The 20,019-nt window shown below is 53.0% G+C and overlaps 1 protein-coding gene and 1 non-coding gene across 2 annotated transcripts in view; one reads left to right on the forward strand and one right to left on the reverse strand.

The window, feature by feature from the left end:
• The window catches only part of LOC144258246 (uncharacterized), a 640,730-nt gene that overhangs the window by 199,781 nt on the left and 420,930 nt on the right, over window positions 1-20,019 (reverse strand). The window lies entirely within an intron of this gene.
• Window positions 8,031-8,103, forward strand: TRNAM-CAU (transfer RNA methionine (anticodon CAU)). The gene has a single exon. It is a non-coding gene; the product is annotated as a tRNA-Met (tRNA).

Raw genomic sequence — 20,019 nt, forward strand, 5'->3', positions numbered from 1 at the left:
TCCCAGAGAGAATAGACAAAGAGGGGCCCAGCCCCCCGACAGTCATCCCATGGAGAAGAATCTGGTTGGGAGTGGGGTGAAGGTTCCCGCTGGACAAAGGGGAGCTGAAGTCCCCCAGCGTCCTGGAATTTAAGCAATGCAAGCTTCAAACCCTGCATGGGTGGGGCCTGAGGGGCACCTGCAGAAGGTTGGGCTGGACAGGGGCGGCAGGTTTCTACAATTTTTGGTGGTTTCCAGAATGGGACCAAGTCCTGCCTCCCCGTCCACCTCCCCCCACATCTGCCTAAGGCTCTGGGAGGGAGTTTGGGTATGGGAGGGAGAGGGAAAGGGGTTGGGCTCTGGGAGGGAGTTTTGGTGTGGGCTGTGGGTTGCGGCAGGGGTTTGGGGTGCAGGAGGGAATGCAGGGTGCGGGGTCTGGGCTGGGGCAGGGGGTTGGGGTGCAGGAGCAGGTGTGGGGGCACGCTCTGGGAGGGAATTGGGTGTGTGGTGCGGGCTCTGGGCTGGGGCAGGGGGTTAGGGTGTGGGAGGGGGTGAGGGGTACAGGCTCTGGGAGGCAGTTTCTGTACATATGTGGGGTCTTGGCTGGGGCAGGGCGTTGGGTGCAGGAATGGGTGGGGTGGCCAGGTTCTGGGAGGGAGTTTGGGTGTGGGCTCTGGGTTGGGGTTGGGGTTTGGGGTGCAGGAGAGGGTGCAGGTCGAGGTCTGGGAGGGAGTTTGGGTGCAGGGGGTGGGCTCTGGGCTGGGGAAGAGGGTTGGGGTGCGAGAGCAGGTGTGCGGGGAGGCCTGTGGGAGGAAGTTTGGGTGCGGGATCTGGGTTGGGGTTGGGGTGCAGGAGGGGGTGCGGGCGCAGGCTCTGGGAGGAAGTTTGGGTGTGGGGTGTGGGCTCTGGGCTGGGGCATGGGGGTAGGGTGCAGGAGGGAGTGCAGGGGGTGGACTCTGGGAGGGAGTTTGGGTGCAGGGGGTTGGGGTCTGGGCTGGGGCTTGGGGTGCGGGAGAGAGTGAGGGGTGCAGCTCTTACCTCAGGTATCTCCCAAAAGCGACCCACACCCCCCTCTGGCAGCAGCTCCTAGGTGGGGGGTCTCTGCCTATCGCTGGCCACGGACACCACCCCAGCATTTCCCATTGCCACAGATGGCAGAGTCGGCCCTCGGGGCGGGGGCAGCGTGTGGAGATCCCCCCACCCCCGGGGCTGCAGGGACGCGCCAGCCGCTTCCGAGACTGGCAGGCCACACGGAGTGTAAGCAGTGTCAGGGTGAGCCTCACCCTGACATCTGGTGGTGAGGTCTGGCAAGTTGTGGAAAAGAACTTCAGGGGCCGATCTCATTTGCATAGGCACACCCACCCCACCTAGAACGAGGCCATAGCTGCCCAAATGGTCACTTTGGCTGCTGTGGGATCCCCAGTGTCTCTGTTATTGGGGCAGGAAGAATAAATTGTTATTACCCTGATTATGGGAACTGTGCTGGGAACTGTACTTGGCCTTTTGTTATGATGGAGGGACTCACCATCAACTAAGTAGCAATCGCTAGGCAAGGGTCATGGGTTCCAAAACTCTGTGAATTGAGAGAGGTTGGGGATGAGTATTTATGCTTGGTGCTATGGGCCCCGTGGTGATGGTCTTATATGCTAGTTGCCCTTCCTTTTTTATTCCCTGTGGAATCTCAGAGCTATTTTTGATTTTGTTAGGAGTCTAGTTACAGGCTGCTGAGCTCACTTCGGGCTAATGGTGTACCGTCACTGAGGCTTCTATACTACAAGCTGACTTCACCAAAGAGCTGAACTGACTAAGAGCCAAAATCACTGAGCGTTGTGTTAAGTAGTGGGGGAGCCTGAAGATCTATTGTGGAGCAGTTGTGGGACGGCGGGAGCTGCTGGTGGGACGCGGAGCAGTTCATGGGACGGCGGGAGCTGCTGGTGGGCCGCGGAGAGGAGCTGAGCGAAGCAGTTCGTGGGGCGGCTGGTGGTGCGGAGGCCTATGGAGCTGTGGGGCAGTCAGCTTCAGATCATGTAATGTGCCTTTTACCCCCGCCCCCATCTCCACCCAGGTTGGGAGGTAAAGCTCTGCAGATAAACTTTTGAACTTTGGGGCTGCCCTGACCAGGGACAGAGACTTTTGGGTCATTGGACTTCTGGGACTTTGGGTGATTTGGGGTTGCTGGACTCAAGAACCAAAGGGAAAGGGCATGCCCCAATTTGCTTGGGGTTGGTTTTTTTTTTTTGCTCGTGGGTTGTGTTATGAATCCTGTTGGTGCTGTTTCCCCAACATAATGCCACATTGTTTCTCTCTGTTATTAAAAGGCTTTTTGCTACACTCAGACTAGGTGCTTGCGAGAGGGGAAGGATTGCCTCTGGGAGGTGCCCAGCGGGGGTGGTACATATTTGTCCCAGGTCACTGGGTGGGGGCTCGAGCCGGTTTGCATTGTGTTATTGGAATGGATCCCCTAGATATTGAACCAGGCCCTTGTTGCTGCCAACTCTGACGGGCTGAAGGGTTACACGGAGCGAGGGTGGGCAGGAAGCCGCCTTAGCCCCCTTGTGCTGCCAGTGATGGTGGTGGGGGTCCCCGGGCCGTTTTAAATTGCCCGGGGGCAGCAGGCGGGGCTGTGGGAGACACCGGGCCCCGGACTTTGGTGGAGCCAGGCCCCCGTGGTCTTATGTTGCTGGAGCACGGGCACCAGGGGCCCAGATGAGGCGCCTCCCCTGCGGCTGGAGGAGCATGGGTGCTAATCCACGTTTCGGCGGGTTGGTTTTTGGAAGGATAAATGAAGGCAGCCTCTGCTCTGGGCTCGCCCAGTTTCAGGGCCTGACGCTGCTTTGCACAACGATGAATCTCGGAACAGGCCAGCACTGAAATAACGGCAGAACCTGAGGAAGGAAAAGCCTCCGGGTTCGTCTGTGGGCCTTGATGCCGAACGGGAGCCGTGATTTGACTCGCTTTGTGGCTGCGGCTGGTAAAATGTCAGGACAAAGTCGTCCCAGTGATTGTGACACTGGGTTTGAGGCGGCTTTGGTCTTATTAAAATGTAACTAGCATGGAACACTTGTGTTTTTAAAGGTGGCTTCCCCAAGCAATCCCAAGTTGTTCTTCCCAGAGCTGGGTGATGGTGGGCAGCAGGGGATCTCCCCAGTCTGTGGGGGAAGCTCTCTGGGCCCCACTGTTAGTTCTCCAGCCTTTCTCCCCCTAACCACGCACACCCCTCCACTCTCCATTATCAATGCTTTACAGCGATCCCTCCCTCCCCTTATGGGATACAGACTCTCAGTGACCGAGACTGACTGGGGCTCCCCTCTGCATGGCTCCAATGGGGAAGGAAAGAGTCTGACAGGGGAGAGGAAGGAGACAGGCCGAAGGAGTCAAATGGGGCTAGACGAGAATAGAGAATAGAGGAGATTTTCTTCCTATTAAAATGGACTGGAGTCTCATTGCTGGAAAGCCACATCTTGAGTGAGGTTTGAACCGGCAGCCTTTCAATTGCCAGGCAAAGGTGCGAACCACAGAGACCGATCACGGCCGACTTCCCAACGCTGTCCAAGGAGCCCCTGCAGGGGTGCAAGTGGTTAGTGCAAAGGGCAATATTGCTGGGGTTGTGAGTTCAAGCCTTCCCTGCAGCACTGGTTTCTATTACCCCATGGAGCTTCCCCAGCTTGCTTGTCCTAATTCACATGGAAAGTGCCATGAGAGGAAGGTCTGAAATGTGGACGTTGGTGCAAAGCTTGGGATCCCCGACCAATGCTGCCATTAGCTGTGGGTGGGTTGCTCAGGGGCAGGGAGAATTGATTTCTTTGCTGCTGAGAAAGCTGCCAGGACAGGTCTGTGGGCACCAGAGCTCCCTGCTTCTTCCAGCAAATGCCAGGCTCTGTCACTCCTGGAGGAGGGTCCTAGAATCATAGAAGATCAGGGTTGGAAGGGCCCTCAGGAGGTATCTAGACCAACCCCCTGCCCAGAGCAGGACCAACCCCAACTAAATCATCCCAGCCAGGGCTTTGTCATGCCTGACCTTAGAAACTTCTAAGAAAGGGGATTCCACCACTTCCCTAGGTAATGCATTCCAGTGTTTCACCACCCTCCTAGTGAAAAAGTTTTTCCTAATATCCAACCTAAATCTTCCCCACTGCAACTTGAGACCATTACTCCTTGTGCTGTCATCTGCTATCACTGAGAATAGTCTAGATCCATCCTCTTTGGATCCACCTTTCAGGTAGTTAAAAGCAGCTATCAAATCCCCCTTCATTCTTCTCTTCCGTAGACTAAACAATCCCAGTTCCCTCAGCCTCTCCTCATAACTCATGTGTTCCAGTCCCCTAATCATTTTTGTTGCCCTTTGCTGGACTCTCTCCAATTTCTCCACATCCTTCTTGAAGTGTGGGGCCCAAAACTGGACACAGTACTCCAGATGAGGCCTCACCAATGTCGAATAGAGGGGAACGATCACGTCCCTCGATCTACTTGCAATGCCCCTACTTATACACCCCAAAATGCCATTGGCCTTCTTGGCAACAAGGGCACACTGTTGACTCATATCCAGCTTCTCGTCCACTGTCACCCCTAGGTCCTTCTCTGCAGAACTGCTGCCGAGCCATTCGGTCCCTAGTCTGTAGCGGTGCATTGGATTCTTCCGTCCTACGTGCAGGACTCTGCACTTGTCCTTGTTGAACCTCCTCAGATTTCTTTTGGCCCAATCCTTCAATTTGTCTAGGGCCCTCTGTATCCTATCCCTACCCTCCAGCGTATCTACCACTCCTCCCAGTTTAGTGTCATCCACAAATTTGCTGAGGGTGCAGTCCATGCCATCCTCCAGATCATTAATGAAGATATTGAACAAAACCGGCCCCAGGACCGACCCTTGGGGCACTCCGCTAGATACCGGCTGCCAACTAGACATGGAGCCATTGATCACTACCCGTTGAGCCCGACAATCTAGCCAGCTTTCTATCCACCTTATAGTGCATTCATCCAGACCATACTTCTTTAACTTGCTGGCAAGAATAGTGTGGGAGACCGTGTCAAAAGCTTTGCTAAAGTCAAGGAACAACACGTCCACTGCTTTCCCCTCATCCACAGAGCCAGTTATCTCGTCATAGAAGGCAATTAGATTAGTCAGGCATGACTTGCCCTTGGTGAATCCATGCTGACTGTTCCTGATCACTTTCCTCTCCTCTAAGTGCTTCAGAATTGATTCCTTGAGGACATGCTCCATGATTTTTCCAGGGACTGAGGTGAGACTGACTGGCCTGTAGTTCCCAGGATCCTCCTTCTTCCCTTTTTTAAAGATGGGCACTACATTAGCCTTTTTCCAATCTTCCGGGACTTCCCTCGATCGCCATGAGTTTTCAAAGATAATAGCCAATGGCTGTGCAATCACATCCGTCAATTCCTTTAGCACTCTCGGATGCAGCTCATCTGGCCCCATGGACTTGTGCACGTCCACATTTTCTAAATAGTCCCGAACCACTTCTTTCTTTACAGAGGGCTGGCCACCTCCTCCCCATGCTGTGCTGCCCAGTGCAGTCATCTGGGAGCTGACCTTGTTCGAGAAGACAGAGGCAAAAAAAGCATTGAGTATGTTAGATTTTTCCACATCCTCTGTCACTAGGTTGCCTCTCTCATTTAGTAATGGGCCCACAGTTTCCTTGGCTTTCTTCTTATTGCCAAAATACCAGAAGAAACCCTTCTTGTTACTCTTAACTTCGCTCGCTAGCTGCAACTCCAGGTGTGATTTGGCCTTCCTGATTTCACTTCTGCATGCCTGAGCAATATTTATCTACTCATCCGTGGTCATTTGTCCAATCTTCCACTTCTTGTAAGCCTCTTTTTTGTGTTTAAGATCAGCAAGGATTTCTCTGTTAAGCCAAGCTGGTCGCCTACCATATTTACTATTCTTTCTACACATCGGGATGGTTTGTCTCTGTAACCTCAATAAGGATTCTTTAAAATACAGCCAGCTCTCCTGGACTCCTTTCCCCCTGATGTTATTCTCCCAGGGGATCTTTCCCATCAGTTCCCTGAGGGAGTCAAAGTCTGCTTTTCTGAAGTTCAGAGTCCGTATTTTGCTGCTTTCCTTTCCTCCTTGTGTCAGGATCCTGAACTCGACCATCTCATGGTGACTGCCTCCCAGGTTCCCATCCACTTTTGTTTCCCCTACAAATTCTTCCTGGTTGGTGAGCAGCAGGTCAAGAAGAGCTCTGCCCCTAGTCGGTTCCTCCAGCACTTGCACCAGGAAATTGTCCCCTACAGTTTCCAAAAACTTCCTGGATTGTCTGTGCACCGCTGTATTGCTCTCCCAGCTGATATCAGGATGATTGAAGTCGCCCATGAGAACCAGGGCGTGCCATCTTGTAGCTTCTGCGAGTTGCCGGAAGAAAGCCTCATCCACCTCATCCCCCTGGTCCGGTGGTCTATAGGAGACTCCCACCACGACATCACTCTTGTTGCTCACGCTTCTAAACTTAATCCAGAGACTCTCAGGTTTTTCTACAGTTTCATACTTGAGCTCTGAGCAGTCAGGGCAACTCCCCCACCTTTTCTGGCCTCCCTGTCCTTCCTGAACAGTTTATATTCATCCATGACAGCACTCCAGTCATGCGAGTTATCCCACCAAGTCTCCGTTATTCCAATCACATCATAATTCCCTGACTTTGCCAGGATCTCCAGTTCTCCCTGCTTGTGTCCCAGGCTTCGTGCATTTTTATATAGGCACATGAGATAACCCGCTGATCGCCCCTTGTTCTCAGTATGAGGCAGGAGCCCTCCCCTCTCACACGCTCCAGCTCGTGCTTCCTCCTGGTATCCCGCTTCCCCCCTTACCTCAGGGCTTTGGTCTCCTTTCCCTGGTGAACCTAGTTTAAAGCCCTCCTCACTAGGTTAGCCAGCCTGCTCACGAAGATGCTCTTCCCTCTCTTAGTTAAGTGGAGCCCGTCTCTGCCTAGCATTCCTCCTACTTGGAACACCATCCCATGGTTGAAGAATCCAAAGCCTTCTCTCCGACACCACCTGTGTAGCCATTCCTTGACTTCCACGATTTGACGGTCTCTACCCAGGCCTTTTCCTTCCACAGGGAGGATGGACGAGAATACCACTTGCGCCTCAAACTCCTTCATCCTTCTTCCCAGAGCCTTGTAGTCCGCAGGGATCCGCTTAAGGTAATTCCTGGCAGTATCATTGGTGCCCACGTGGAAAAGCAGGAAGGGGTAGCGATCCGAGGGCTTGATGAGTCTCGGCAGTCTCTCCGTCACATCGCAAATCTTAGCCCCCGGCAAGCAGCAGACTTCTCTGTTTTCCTGGTCAGGGCGGCAGATAGATGACTCAGTCCTCCTGAGGAGAGAGTCCCCGACCACCACCTCCCACCTCCTTCTCTTGGGAGTGATGGTCGTGGAACCCCCAACCCTAGGACAGTGCATCTCATGCCTTTCAACTGGTGGAGTCTCCTTCTGCTTCCTTGCCCCAGACGTATCATCTGGGTCACTCCCCGCAATGGTACCTGTGGAGAGAACATGAAAATGGTTACTTACCTGTGTCCGCTTTGCTAGTACATGGACTTTCCCCCTTCTTCTTCTGGAGGTCACATGTTGCCAGATTTCTTCACAGTTCTCCTGTCCCTGCTGCGCAGCCTGCTCTGAATCTTCAGAACCTTGTGCCCATAGAAGCATATCCTGACGTCTGTCCAGGAAATCTTCAGTTTCTCTTATGCAACGCAGGGTCGATACCTGTTGCTCCAGACCTTGAACCTTCTCTTCCAATATGGAGACCAGCTTGCACTTTGTAGAGACAAAGTGGCTTCTGTCCTCTGGAAGAAAGACACACATGGCACATCCAGTGCAGGTCACAAGAGTTGACCACTCCCCATCCATATTACCTTCCTACTATGAGCTTCCTCCGGAGATGCAGTAATTCCTCAGAGAAGTGGTTAGGCTGTAAGCCTCAGTGGGCTCACTCCAGGTGAACTCCCAGGCAAACTCCTGCTGTTCCCCGCTGCTCTGCTGTTCCCCGCTGCTCAGCTGGTTCTATAAGCACCGAGCCTAAAGCTCTTCCAAGCCTTCTTAGCGCAGCGGGCAGCGCATCAGTCTCATAATCTGAAGGTCCTGAGTTCAAGCCTCAGAGAAGGCAACTCTTCCTGCTCCCTGCTTCTGATTTTCTAACAGAAATCAGAGAAAAAAAGACTAGAGCTGAATGGTTTCTAGACACCCTCCCATCCATCTAACACACTCACACAGACTTCTCTAACGGTACGTGTACAGTATGAAATTAGTTCAATATTATTTGATTGGAAATTTCGGGAGCTATTTTAGACATTCAGGCTTCGGTGTCCCCACTAAAGCGCGTGAATTCGGCAGAGTGCGTCCACAGTACCGAGGCTAGCATCGAACGTCGGAGCGGGTGCACCGTGGGTCGCTATCCCACAGTTCCCGCAGTCCCTGCCGCCCACTGGAATTCTGGGTTACGCTCCCAGTGCACGATGGGGCAAAAACATTCTTGGGGGTGTTTCTGGTGCGTGTCATCAGGAAGCTCTGGCAGACAATCGTTTCACGCCTTTTCGGCATGCAGACGCCGTACTGCTTTCAGCAGACGGTGCACCGCTTGCTCTCCTGCAACTATGAATCCGCCTCTCATTTCCTCTCCCCTTCCAATTTAATCTCTACTATCTACTCTTTCTCTTCCTCATCGAACTCTTCTGCCTCCAACTCTGCTCTCCCACTGGTGCCACGCTTCCGAGCTTCTCTGGGTTGTCTGTCCTGGGCTCCCGCCTCCATGAAAACCATGGAAGACAACCATTTCCCGCCTTTGTTCGGCTACCACGAACCAAACAGCACCTCTTCCCCTGCCACTCTGCTCTCCTGCATTTCGCGCCCGTTTTCCAGGATTACCCGTGCAGGCGCCATGGAGCCCGCTCAGATCTCCGCTGCAATTTTGAGCATTGTAAATACCTCGCGCATTATCCAGCAGTATGTGCAGTCCCTGCAAAACGGGGCGAGGAAACGACGACGGGGCGATTACTATACTGATGAGGACATGGACAAAGATGGCACGGCGTGTGGCAATTGGGAGATCATGGTGGTGCTGGGCCAGGCTCATGCCGTGGCACACCGATTCTGGGCCCAGGAAACAAGCAGAGACTGCTGGGGCCTCATCGCGTTGCAGGTGTGGGATGATTCCCAGTGGCTGAGAAACTTTTGTAAGCGTAAGGGCCACTTTCATGGAGCTTTGCGACTTGCTGTCCCCTGCCCTGAAGCGCAAAGACACCAAAATGAGAGCCACCCTCACAGTTGGGAAGGGAGTGGCCATAGCCCTGCGGAAGCTTGCAACGCCCGACAGCTACCAGTCAGTTGGGAATCAGTTTGGAGTGGGCAAATCTACTGTGGGGGCTGCTGTGATCCAAGTAGCCAACACAATCATTGACCAGCTGCTATCAAGGGTTGTGACTTTGGGAAATGTGCGGACCATTGTGGATGGCTTTAATGCGCTGGGGTTGCCTGACTGCGGCGGGGCGATAGACATAACGCATATCCCTCTCTTGGCCCCAGAACAGCGGGGCGGCCACTACATAAACCGCAAGGGGTACTCTTCCATGGTGCTGCAAGCCCTGGTGGATCACAAGGGACGTGGCGAAAGGGATGCACAAACAATCCAGTTGGGCCATTGCCCACAAGCTCACCCCAAGCAGCTTGGACTCCTGATGACTGTGATGCTGAGGTTCCTTAGACCCCTGTTCATATTTCAGACCCCAGCCGGTGCAGCATCCCTGCCCAACCACTCACCATCTCCCCCAGGAGAACCAGCTGGTGGGCTGCATCCACAGGCAGGTAGTTTATGCCGCTCCCCTCAGAGCAGCAGCCACAGCTGTGCAGCTAATCCCCACATCTGGTTGCCAGGGATCCAGCTGGATTGTTTGGACATCCCTTTCAAGACTTGCCCTCAACAACCTGGCAGCCCCCAGCTTTCTCATTGCTCTGTGGTTGTTTGCTCCGTGAAAGGGGCCTCTAGGAATTGGTATTTCCAGAGGCATTAAAGAATCATAAAGGAGAAGGAAAAGTTAATGCCTTAGAAAAGTCTGTGTGTCTGTGTTAGATGGATGGGAGGGTGTCTAGAAACCACTCTGCTCTCGTCTTTTTTCTCGGCTTTCCAGTGGTCATCAAGGTCGGCCATTGCCAGCAGTTGACAAGAACATGTGAGAACAGTGGGGGTGGGAAATAAAAATGGGGAAATAGTTTTACTTTGTGTAATGACCCATCCACTCCCAGTCTTTATTCAAGCCTAAGTTAACTGGATCCAGTTTGCAAATTAATACCAATGATAACTACAAAAGGTTCCCCCCACCCCACCCGGTTCTCCTCCTGGTAATAGCTCACCTTACCTGATCACTCTCGTTACAGTGTGTAGGGTAACCCCCATTGTTTCATGTTCTCTGTGTATAGGAGTCTCCCCACTGTATTTTCCACTGCATGCATCTGATGAAGTGAGCTGTAGCTCACGAAAGCTTATGCTCCAATAAATTTGTTCGTCTCTCAGGTGCCACAAGTCCTCCTGTTCTTACTCATGGTGTTGTATCCCCATAGTGTGGCCGTTTGGTGTCAGTCCTTTTAAATAAACAATGAGTTTTTTTCATAGAAACCATATTTTCCTCATACAGATACAGGAGTAGATTCATCTACAAAGGGAAGGTGATTCCAAGGCAGTTCCGGAGGGAGAAGGGAACGTTTTCAGCATCACTAAATGATTGTGTTGTACCTCACACACACACAGAGTGACAATAAACTCAATTAACTGAGCTACCAACACACTGCACAGGAATGAAATAAACAACTTTATGTTCAAGGAGTTTGGTGCATTTAAATAATATTAAAAATATGTTTTGGGCAACGCATGGAAAATTCATTGTATTGTACAACCCACTTGATATAGTTAATACACCACATAATATTCAATGAAGTTAAGAACGATGTGCTTCTAAATTAACATGCTGTGCCATTTACACACGCACAAGACCTAGAAAAAACTGAATTATTTGAGCTTCCAACATTTCCACTTTCTCACAGCATAATGTTGGGATATGTCTACAGTGCAATGAATCACCTATGGCTGGCTCGTGTCACATTAATCAGGGTCATGTGGCTTGGGCTGAAAAGTTGCAGTGTACAAATACAAAGAAACAAGAGCAAAAACCGGTTCCCTTTATAGCTAGATAGCTATAGATACATGGCAAATAGCAACAAGAATCAGCATAGAGCTGGATCAAAAAAAATGAAAGATTAATCTTTGCTCTACAAATAATAACTACTGATAAATGCTAATATAAAAAAGGACCTCGAATTCCTTCATAATTTGACGGTTCTTGGAAGTTCCAGGCATATTGGCTAGAATTTTTGAGACACAGATTGTCAGAAAAACGTTAACACGCTGAGTGCTCCACCTGAAACAACGGCAAATACTGTTGCCTAGATAGATAGATACATTGCAAAGAGCAACAAGAATCAATGTGGAGCTGAATCTGCAAAACGGAAAGATTAATCTTGCAATACAAATAATAATGTATTAATTATTATTTATTATTATGTCATAAAGGACCATGAATTCCTTCATACTTTTATCATCCTCAGGATGTTGCTGTGAATTCAGAGACATGATCGTTTTCTGGAGCAGCCATTGCAGTTTCAAAAGGAAATGCAGGCAGAAAACAAAGCAGGGAGGGTTGTGATGGGGCGCATGAAAGCAGAGGAGGCTTGTTCCTCTTGAGTTTTCTTTCCGTTGCTCTCGTGATCCTGATGGAGGAAGCGGAAGCTTAATTTGAGTTTCTCCCCACTCCCCTCCTTCTGTCGGCGGTGTGTGTCTTCACCAGGAGTGTTTCCACAGAATGAAGAGGGGCAGTGTGGGGGGGCTGAGAAACGGGGTTCTTCACTCCGCGCAGCTGCCCACTGGGAGCCCAGCTGCCCCCTGGGCTCTTGACTCCCCAACTCCTCCCTGGAGTGGGAGCCGGCCACCTGGGCTTCTTGCCTGCCTGCTCCCTCAGGGGTGGGGGCAGGGGCCAAGTGCTCAGGCTTCTCGGCTCCCTGCGCTGGGAGCCGGGAGCTTTTGTGCAGCAGCCCCGCGAGGGGCCAGGCAGGTGCAGCCCCGCTGGGATCAGGGAGCGGAGGGCAGCCATGAAGGGACCAGCCGGAAGCCATGACATTGGCAAGACAGCCAGCAGCCCCTGTGAGTAAGGCAGTGTCTACACAGACACTGTGTTGTCCTAACGACCCCAACGCAATCCCCGTGCCTCTTGAGGAGCTGGAGTTACTATGTGGGTGTAGCAGGGCACTTACATAGATGGGACAAGGCTGTAGTGTGCACCGTGAGGTAATTAGGACAACGTAAAATGCTGTCGGCGGGCCTAACTGTGTAGTGTAGCCCAGGTTTTAATCTCCTGCTGATGGGTTATATGCTGGGTGCCTTGTTTCCTTTGCTTAGGAGTGCTTGTTCTCACACCTATCTCCTCGCTTTCCATTCCAGTTCAGGGAAGGAGAGAATAACCAAGTCTTCAGGTAGGAAAAGGCAAAACATTTCTACATGACCCTTCGCAGTCAGTGAAACCTGTGGTGGGAAACGTGCCCTTGATTTTACTGCATTTTGGTTTCTTGTCTTGTTGGTTGCTCCCGAGGAGCTGGCAGGGAAATGTCCATGGAGAAGTGGAGTGGATGTGAGGTTTCTTGCTTTGAGATTTGCCTGCGTTTTGGCCTCATTGTGAGAAGGGCAAATTGGATGAGACATTGCAGCTTTTCTTATGCCTGTCTGAGTTTGGAAAGTAAGTTCTTTGTTGTCCTGTTCTTGAAAGGAAACTGAGGGAGCGGATATACACTGGCAGCTGAGAAAGCCTTAGAAGGGGAAATCCAAATCTGGGCACAATTTGTTTCTGTCATAGATTTTAGTGTAGTGTGGTGGTTATCATGTTTGCTTGACACACAAAATATCCCTGGTTTAAAACTAGGCAGAAACAGTGCCTTTTCCCCCGACTGATCACTTTTGGTCTTCCTCCATTCCAAGCCCTTTGCTGAAATACACCCATATTTCCCACACTTTTTTGTTCATTTTTCTTTCCTTTTACAATATTTTAGAGTTGTAATTTAATGGCCAAACAATTTTGCTCATGAATTAAAGTTTAACACAAGATTTGACAGCCTTTTCCCATGCCCTCTTTTCTGTCACTTACAGGAGTTTACTTATGGGAATATTCACTGATTTATTGCACCGAGCATTTCAAAGGAAAGGTCAGACTCATTTACCTTGGATTCACTTTCCTTACTTCTTTCTAATTCTTTCTCTCACATAGATGGGGAAATCTGTGTTGGAGCAATTTAGCTTACCACTCTCTCTTTCTAGACGGAAGCTGACACAGTTTAAAACTTCCCAATTTGCAAATATCTATGTGAAAATATTTCCTAAACCAATGCAGAGATCCTGGGCAGGGCTAGGGGTGAGGCAGATTAATAATTGGCTGTTCTTTATTTTGGTGCTTGCTAATTGGCCATTTGGAATTTTAATACAGGATGGCATTACAGCCGAAAGATAATCTCAACATGTGGAGAAGAAACGGTTATACGGGCTAATAAATAATTTCTTGGTGTCACACCAAAAGTCACACCCGTGACTTTAACTGCTAGAGCTCAGAGCTCCTTCGCAGCGGGCAGCCAGGATTGACTGACAGGTGCCCCAAGAGTTTGCCCCGTGGAGGCAGCACAACTCAACGCTAGGCTCTTAGTACTCTCACCTCATGGCCAGGCTTTAGAGCCAAAACGGCTGAGGTTCTTTCATTGTGTTGGCTGCTTTCCAGTAAACCAGAGAAAACAAGTCAGGCTTATGCACAAATGGTTACCAAAATTTATTAAGCTAGATTCTAATCATGTGGTTACAAAACTGCTAGTGCCTACTTATTTAAATGTAGAGATGTTACACACACAAACAAGTTACAAAACTGAAGCCACAATCCCAAAGAAAGAAAACAAAGTATAGAGCTCTATTTCAAAATATGTGTACACTAAAGATAGGAGATCAGGTGGGGGTGCTTCTTACCCTCCTTGCATCTCTCGATTCCAGCGGTGCCAAGCCAGGATCGGTCACTCAATTCCACGGAAAGACAAATAAGGGACAAGGCTTAGGGACCCTCTTAGCTGCAGAAGCCTTGGGAGGTTGTCACTTATCTGACCAGCAGATAAATAGTGAAAAGCACTCCAAAATCATGGTGCTGTAGGTCCCCTACTTATACCTCTGTACTCCTTTATTCTCTTTCTCCTTTCTTATGCCAAATTGAGGCTGGTCTGTCTGGGTGACGCCAGCTTTCGCAAGAGTAGTTTACACTTGCAAGGGAGAGAAACAATAAGTGTCGACTACTGGACATTTCTTTTACCAGGGTAAATATTTTCCCACCTAGGATGTTGGGGTGTGTGCATCACGCTATTTAGTAGGGGCTAAGAGCCATGTCTGTCACAGGGCCCCTGCCTGCTGTGAGCTTAATCCTTGTATCTGTTCCCAGAGGCACATTGTAGCAGCACACCTGTGCTTTTCACAGCTTCAAAGGCTGTGCTGGAATATATGTTAAGTGCCCTGTTCCGGCTTCCTCCTGTGTTTCCAGCAATGCTGGTCTGAGGGGGGGGGGCTGGCTGTCTGGCTACAGACCCCACCTGCCCTCCAGCAGGATCTGCCAGGCCATTTGCCTGGGACCCCCTCCTCCGGCCAGCAGGACCCCCTGACGCTTTACAGGAGGACCCCTCACTCAGCGCCAGGGACCGCCCCACCACAGCGCTGTGCACTGGGCATGGCAATGGTCCCAGGAGCCAGCTGGGCAATCCCAGACAGAGCCCCTGGCACAGCACCAGGCAGCGTCTAATCCCCTGCCCCACCTGCCCAAGAGACCCCCACCCCCACTGGTCTGCAGCCAACAGGCCCCCGGCGATACCCACCTCCAGGACCCATAGCCTTAGGGCTGGGCACATCAGAACTACCCCTCAAAACCCCAAAACCCTCCAGAACCCACCAACCTGACTAGGGTCCCCCCTGCCCAGCCACCCAGAGGCCTCCCCCTACCACAATGCCCCTTCAGCTCTCGCTGCAATCTCCCCACACAGACATGGACCCCCTCAGCAACAGTGTTCCCTCACAGTGGGTGAAAAGTGGACAGAAAGTTATCACCACCCCCTGCTGGCCAGTCACACAGGCAGAGGGAGCACGGGGGGACGCCTCTTTAACAGGAGAAGGGAAGCCATGGACGGAGAAATAAGTAAGACATTTCCATACTCTGTCACTAGCAAATAATGGCCACCGTGGATCCACCCCAGAGTTGGCTACATCTTTGCACTGTGGGAAGCCCCCCCTCACAGAGACCCTTTGTCATGGGGTTTGGGATATTTCTGGACCCACGCTGCACTCAGAGGGACCTCCTCATCCCGTGCCAGCTGGAGAAAAGAAAAGGGTCCAGCCAACTCTCCTGTTACCAACTGGGAACCACCCATGCTCCAAACAGGGGAAGGCCCCTGCCTTTGATGGGTATTGAATATATGGCTAGTCTCTTTTATCAGCAAACATTTTTAACAGAGAGAAAGGAGGGAACAAATGATTCTCAAAGGAGAGGGAAAGATGTTCATTGTTGCAGGGGCGTTAATTTCCCAACCAGGATGGAGAAGGACTCAGGGCGACAGGTTCCCCCCAAGGAAGGACAAGTTGCTAGGATTTACAGACATGGGGAACAGCCCCAAACTCGAGAGGATTTTTAATTGACATTTGATAATGACATCGTAAGAGGGAAACCTGAGATTTGAGAGCAGTGTTCAGAAATGAAAGAGAAAGGGTGGAAATCTGAGGGATTTTGGATCCATTTATGCAAATTATAGAGAGGAAAGTGGAAAATGAGAGGGATTTTATCGCAGTTGTTGATAGGAGGTTGTCACGGAGTCCCTGGGCGATGCTCTGGAACTGCTCCCCATGAAGCCGGGCAGGACTCTGGGGCAGTCGCCTTTCTGGGAGCAGCCTGTCTTCAGGACACACAGCTCACACAGCTTCCCCCTTCCTGGGTCTGACCTCGGACCATTCAGCCTCCTCTGCCCCTCCGTGCGCTTCCCACAGAGAGTCCGCTCAGGCAGGGCTCCTGGGGAAGCCAGAGGGTCCTGCCCCCCAACTCCGCAGTCAGACGTGACTCTCAGCCAGCCAGTAAAATAGAAGGTTTATTAGATGACAGGAACATGGTCTAAACCAGAGCTTGCAGGTGCAGAGAACAGGACCCCTCAGCTGAAGCCATTTTGTGGGGGGCAGTGAGACAGACAACCTTGTCTACCCTTCACTCCATGTCCCAGACAGCCCCAAACTGAAACTCCCTCCAGCCCCTCCTCCTCTGGGCTTTGTTCCTTTCCGGGGCCAGGAGGTCACCTGATTCCTTTGTTCTCCAACCCTTTAGCTCTCACCTTGCAGGGGGGAAGGGCCCAGGCCATCAGTGGCCAGGAAACAGGGTGTTGGCCATTCTCTGTGTCCAGACTCCTGCACACACATGCCCTCTAGGGCTCTGCAATGATCATACACCCTTATCCCACCCCCTAGATACTTAAGAACTTCATAGGGGAAACTGAGGCACCCCCACACTATTCAGAGGAAACATTAAGAACAGTCCCACTTCGTCACAGAGGTAAAAGCTGAGTGTATTTCCCACCACTATTTGGTCAATGAATAGAGCGGAAATGGGCAACGTTGGCAAACGTTTTAGATCCATATTCAGGAATCTGAGGAAAGGTGTCAATCTGAGATTTTCGTCTAATTTATAATTACAGAGACAGGGAAAGCTCTCAGGGGCATATTCAATTAGAAGTAGACAATTAGAGTAAAAGTGGGGCAAACTTTTTAATCAATCTTTGAGACGTACAGAGAAAACGTGTCACAAACTACGCAACTGAGAACATGGGATAAACGCCAAGACCGGGGGGGATTTTATGTGGCTATTAAAGAACTAGCTGGAAAAGGGGGACCGTTTGTGATATAAAATTCAGCCTGTCCAATACATAAACAGAGAGTGATCGTCCCCCCCCCCCCACGGCTGCCGTTCACCTGGGCAGCAGGGAGCCCTCTGAGGGGCTGACTGGAGGGGACGGGGGGGGAGCTGGAGGGCTCCCTGGGGGAGGGGAGGGGGCGGTAGTGGGGAATGGGCAGGTGGGGGCTGGGGGCAACGGTGCTGCAGTTGGGGGGCAGCAAGTGGGACTCGGAAGCCGGGATCGGGGGCAGCCCCATGGGGGACACGGCCCCTCCCTTCCCCGCCCCGGCAGAGACTCGGCGTCTCCTCCCACCCCCACGCCGGGGCAGCCAGGTTGGGGGATGGCTCCGGGCTCCAACTTCCCACCGACACCGGGACAAATCGCTGCGGATAAAACGGGGGGGGGGAGGGAAATCCCGCCCCCCCACGGGAGGGGAGTTTCAATGGACATGTGAGGAGGGGGGAGAGACGGGGGGGGGATCAGGGGAGACGAGAGAGCGGATCAATGGGGGGTGGGGGGGAGTTTACAACCACGTGGGAGCTACCGAGAGGGAAAAGGGGAAAACTGGGGGGCATTTGTGCCCGTGCGGGGGGAAGGGGATCCAATTAACTCCCCCGCCGCCCCCCACTTCCCCCCCGGGAATTTCCTGGCTGCACAGAGACAGTTCAATCCCCACCCCCCGCAACTCCGGCGTCTCCTCCCAACACCCCCTAATAGACCCCGCCCGCCGGGCCCCATTCTCTGCCCCCCCCAATCCCAGCCGTGCCGGGGGCAGAGAGTCACTTTCCTGCCCCCCCACCAGCGCTCCCCCCCCGCGGGGTCTCCCACTCACCGGGTCGGGGGCGGGCAGAGCCAGGGGCTGGTCCCAGCTGGAGAAAGACCCCCCGGCCGAGCACGGGGGGGTTAATGACGGGCCCCCCCCAGCACAGACAGAGAGGGGAGCCGCAGCTGCTCCCCCTACAGATCCGACACGAGGCAGCGCCTGGTCTGCTCCAAGCCCCGCCCCCAGACTCTGCCCCGCCCCCGGTCTGCTCCAGGCCCCGCCCCCAGACTCTGCCCCGCCCCCGGTCTGCTCCAAGCCCCGCCCCCAGGGGCTGCCCCGCCCCCGGTCTGCTCAAGGCCACGCCCCCGGGCGCTGTCTCGTGTCGGGTCTCTCGGAGGAGCAGCTGCGGCTCCCTCCGGGGTCTGTGGTGGGGGGGCCGTCATTAACCCCCCCGTGCCCGGCCCGGGGGGGCTTTCTCCAGCTGGGACCAGCCCCTGGCTCTGCCCGCCCCCGACCCGGTGAGTGGGAGACCCCGGGGGGAGGAGCGCTGGTGGGGGGACAGGAAAGTGACTCTCTGCCCCCGGCACGGCTGGGATTGGGGGGGGCAGAGACTGGGGCCCGGCGGGCGGGGTCCCTTGGGAGGTGTTGGGGGGAGAAGCCGGAGTTGCGGGGGGTGGGGGTTGAACTGTCTCTGTGCAGCCAGGAAATTCCCGGGGGGGAAGTAGGGGGCGGCGGGGGGAGTTAATTGGATCCCCTTCCCCCCCCACGGGCACAAATGCCCCCCAGTTTTCCCCTTTTCCCTCTCGGTAGCTCCCACGTGGTTGTGAACTCTCCCCCACACCCCATTGATCCGCTTTCTCGTCTCCCCTGATCCCCCCCCAGTCTCTCCCTCCTCCTCACATGTCCATTGAAACTCCCCTCCCGTGGCGGGGGCGGGATTTCCCTCCCCCGCCCCCGTTTTATCCGCAGCGATTTGTCCCGGTGTCGGTGGGAAGTTGGAGCCCGGAGCCATCCCCCAACCTGGCTGCCCCGGCGTGGGGGTGGGAGGAGACGCCGGGGCGGGAAAGGGAGGGGACGTGTCCCCCATGGCGCTGCCCCCGATCCCGGCTTCCGAGTCCCACTTGCTGCCCCCCAACTGCAGCACCGTTGTCCCCAGCCCCCACCTGCCCCCCACCTGCCTATCCCCCACTACCGCCCCCTCCCCTCCCCCAGGGAGCCCTCCAGGTCCCCCCCGGCCCCCTCCAGTCAGCCCCTCAGAGGGCTCCCTGCTGCCCAGGTGAACGGGGGCCGTGGGGGGGGGACGATCACTCTCTGTTTATGTATTGGGCAGGCTGGATTTTATATCACAAACGGTCCCCCTTTTCCAGCTAGCTCTTTAATAGCCACATAAAATCCTCCCCGGTCTTGGCGTTTATCCCATGTTCTCAGTTGCGTAGTTTGTGACACGTTTTCTCTGTACGTCTCAAAGATTGATTAAAAAGTTTGCCCCACTTTTACTCTAATTGTCTACTTCTAATTGAATATGCCCCTGAGAGCTTTCCCTGTCTCTGTAATTATAAATTACGACGAAAATCTCAGATTCACACCTTTCCTCAGATTCCTGAATATGGATCTAAAACGTTTGCCAACGTTGCCCATTTCCGCTCTATTCATTGACCAAATAGTGGTGGGAAATACACTCAGCTTTTACCTCTGTGACGAAGTGGGACTGTTCTTAATGTTTCCTCTGAATAGTGTGGGATGCCTCAGTTTCCCTATGAAGTTCTTAAGTATCTAGGGAGTGGGATAAGGGTGTATGATCATTGCAGAGCCCTAGAGGGCATGTGTGTGCAGGAGTCTGGACACAGAGAATGGCCAACACCCTGTTTCCTGGCCACTGATGGCCTGGGCCCTTCCCCCCTGCAAGGTGAGAGCTAAAGGGCTGGAGAACAAAGGAATCAGGTGACCTCCTGACTCCAGAAAGGAACAAAGCCCAGAGGAGGAGAGGCTGGAGGGAGTTTCAGTTTGTGGCTGGCTGGGACATGGAGTGAAGGGCAGACGTGGTTGTCTGGCTCACTGCCCCCCCCAGAATGGCCCCAGCTGAGGGGTCCTGTTCTCTGCACCTGCAAGCTCTGTTTTAGACCATGTTCCTGTCATTTAATAAACCTTCTATTTTACTGGCTGGCTGAGAGTCACGTCTGACTGCGGAGTTGCGGGGCAGGACCCTCTGGCTTCCCCAGGAGCCCTGCCTGAGCGGACTGGCTGTGGGAAGCGCACGGAGGGGCAGAGGAGGCTGAATGG

This window comes from Eretmochelys imbricata, chromosome 28 (assembly GCF_965152235.1).
Source record: "Eretmochelys imbricata isolate rEreImb1 chromosome 28, rEreImb1.hap1, whole genome shotgun sequence".
Lineage (NCBI taxonomy): Eukaryota > Metazoa > Chordata > Testudines > Cheloniidae > Eretmochelys > Eretmochelys imbricata.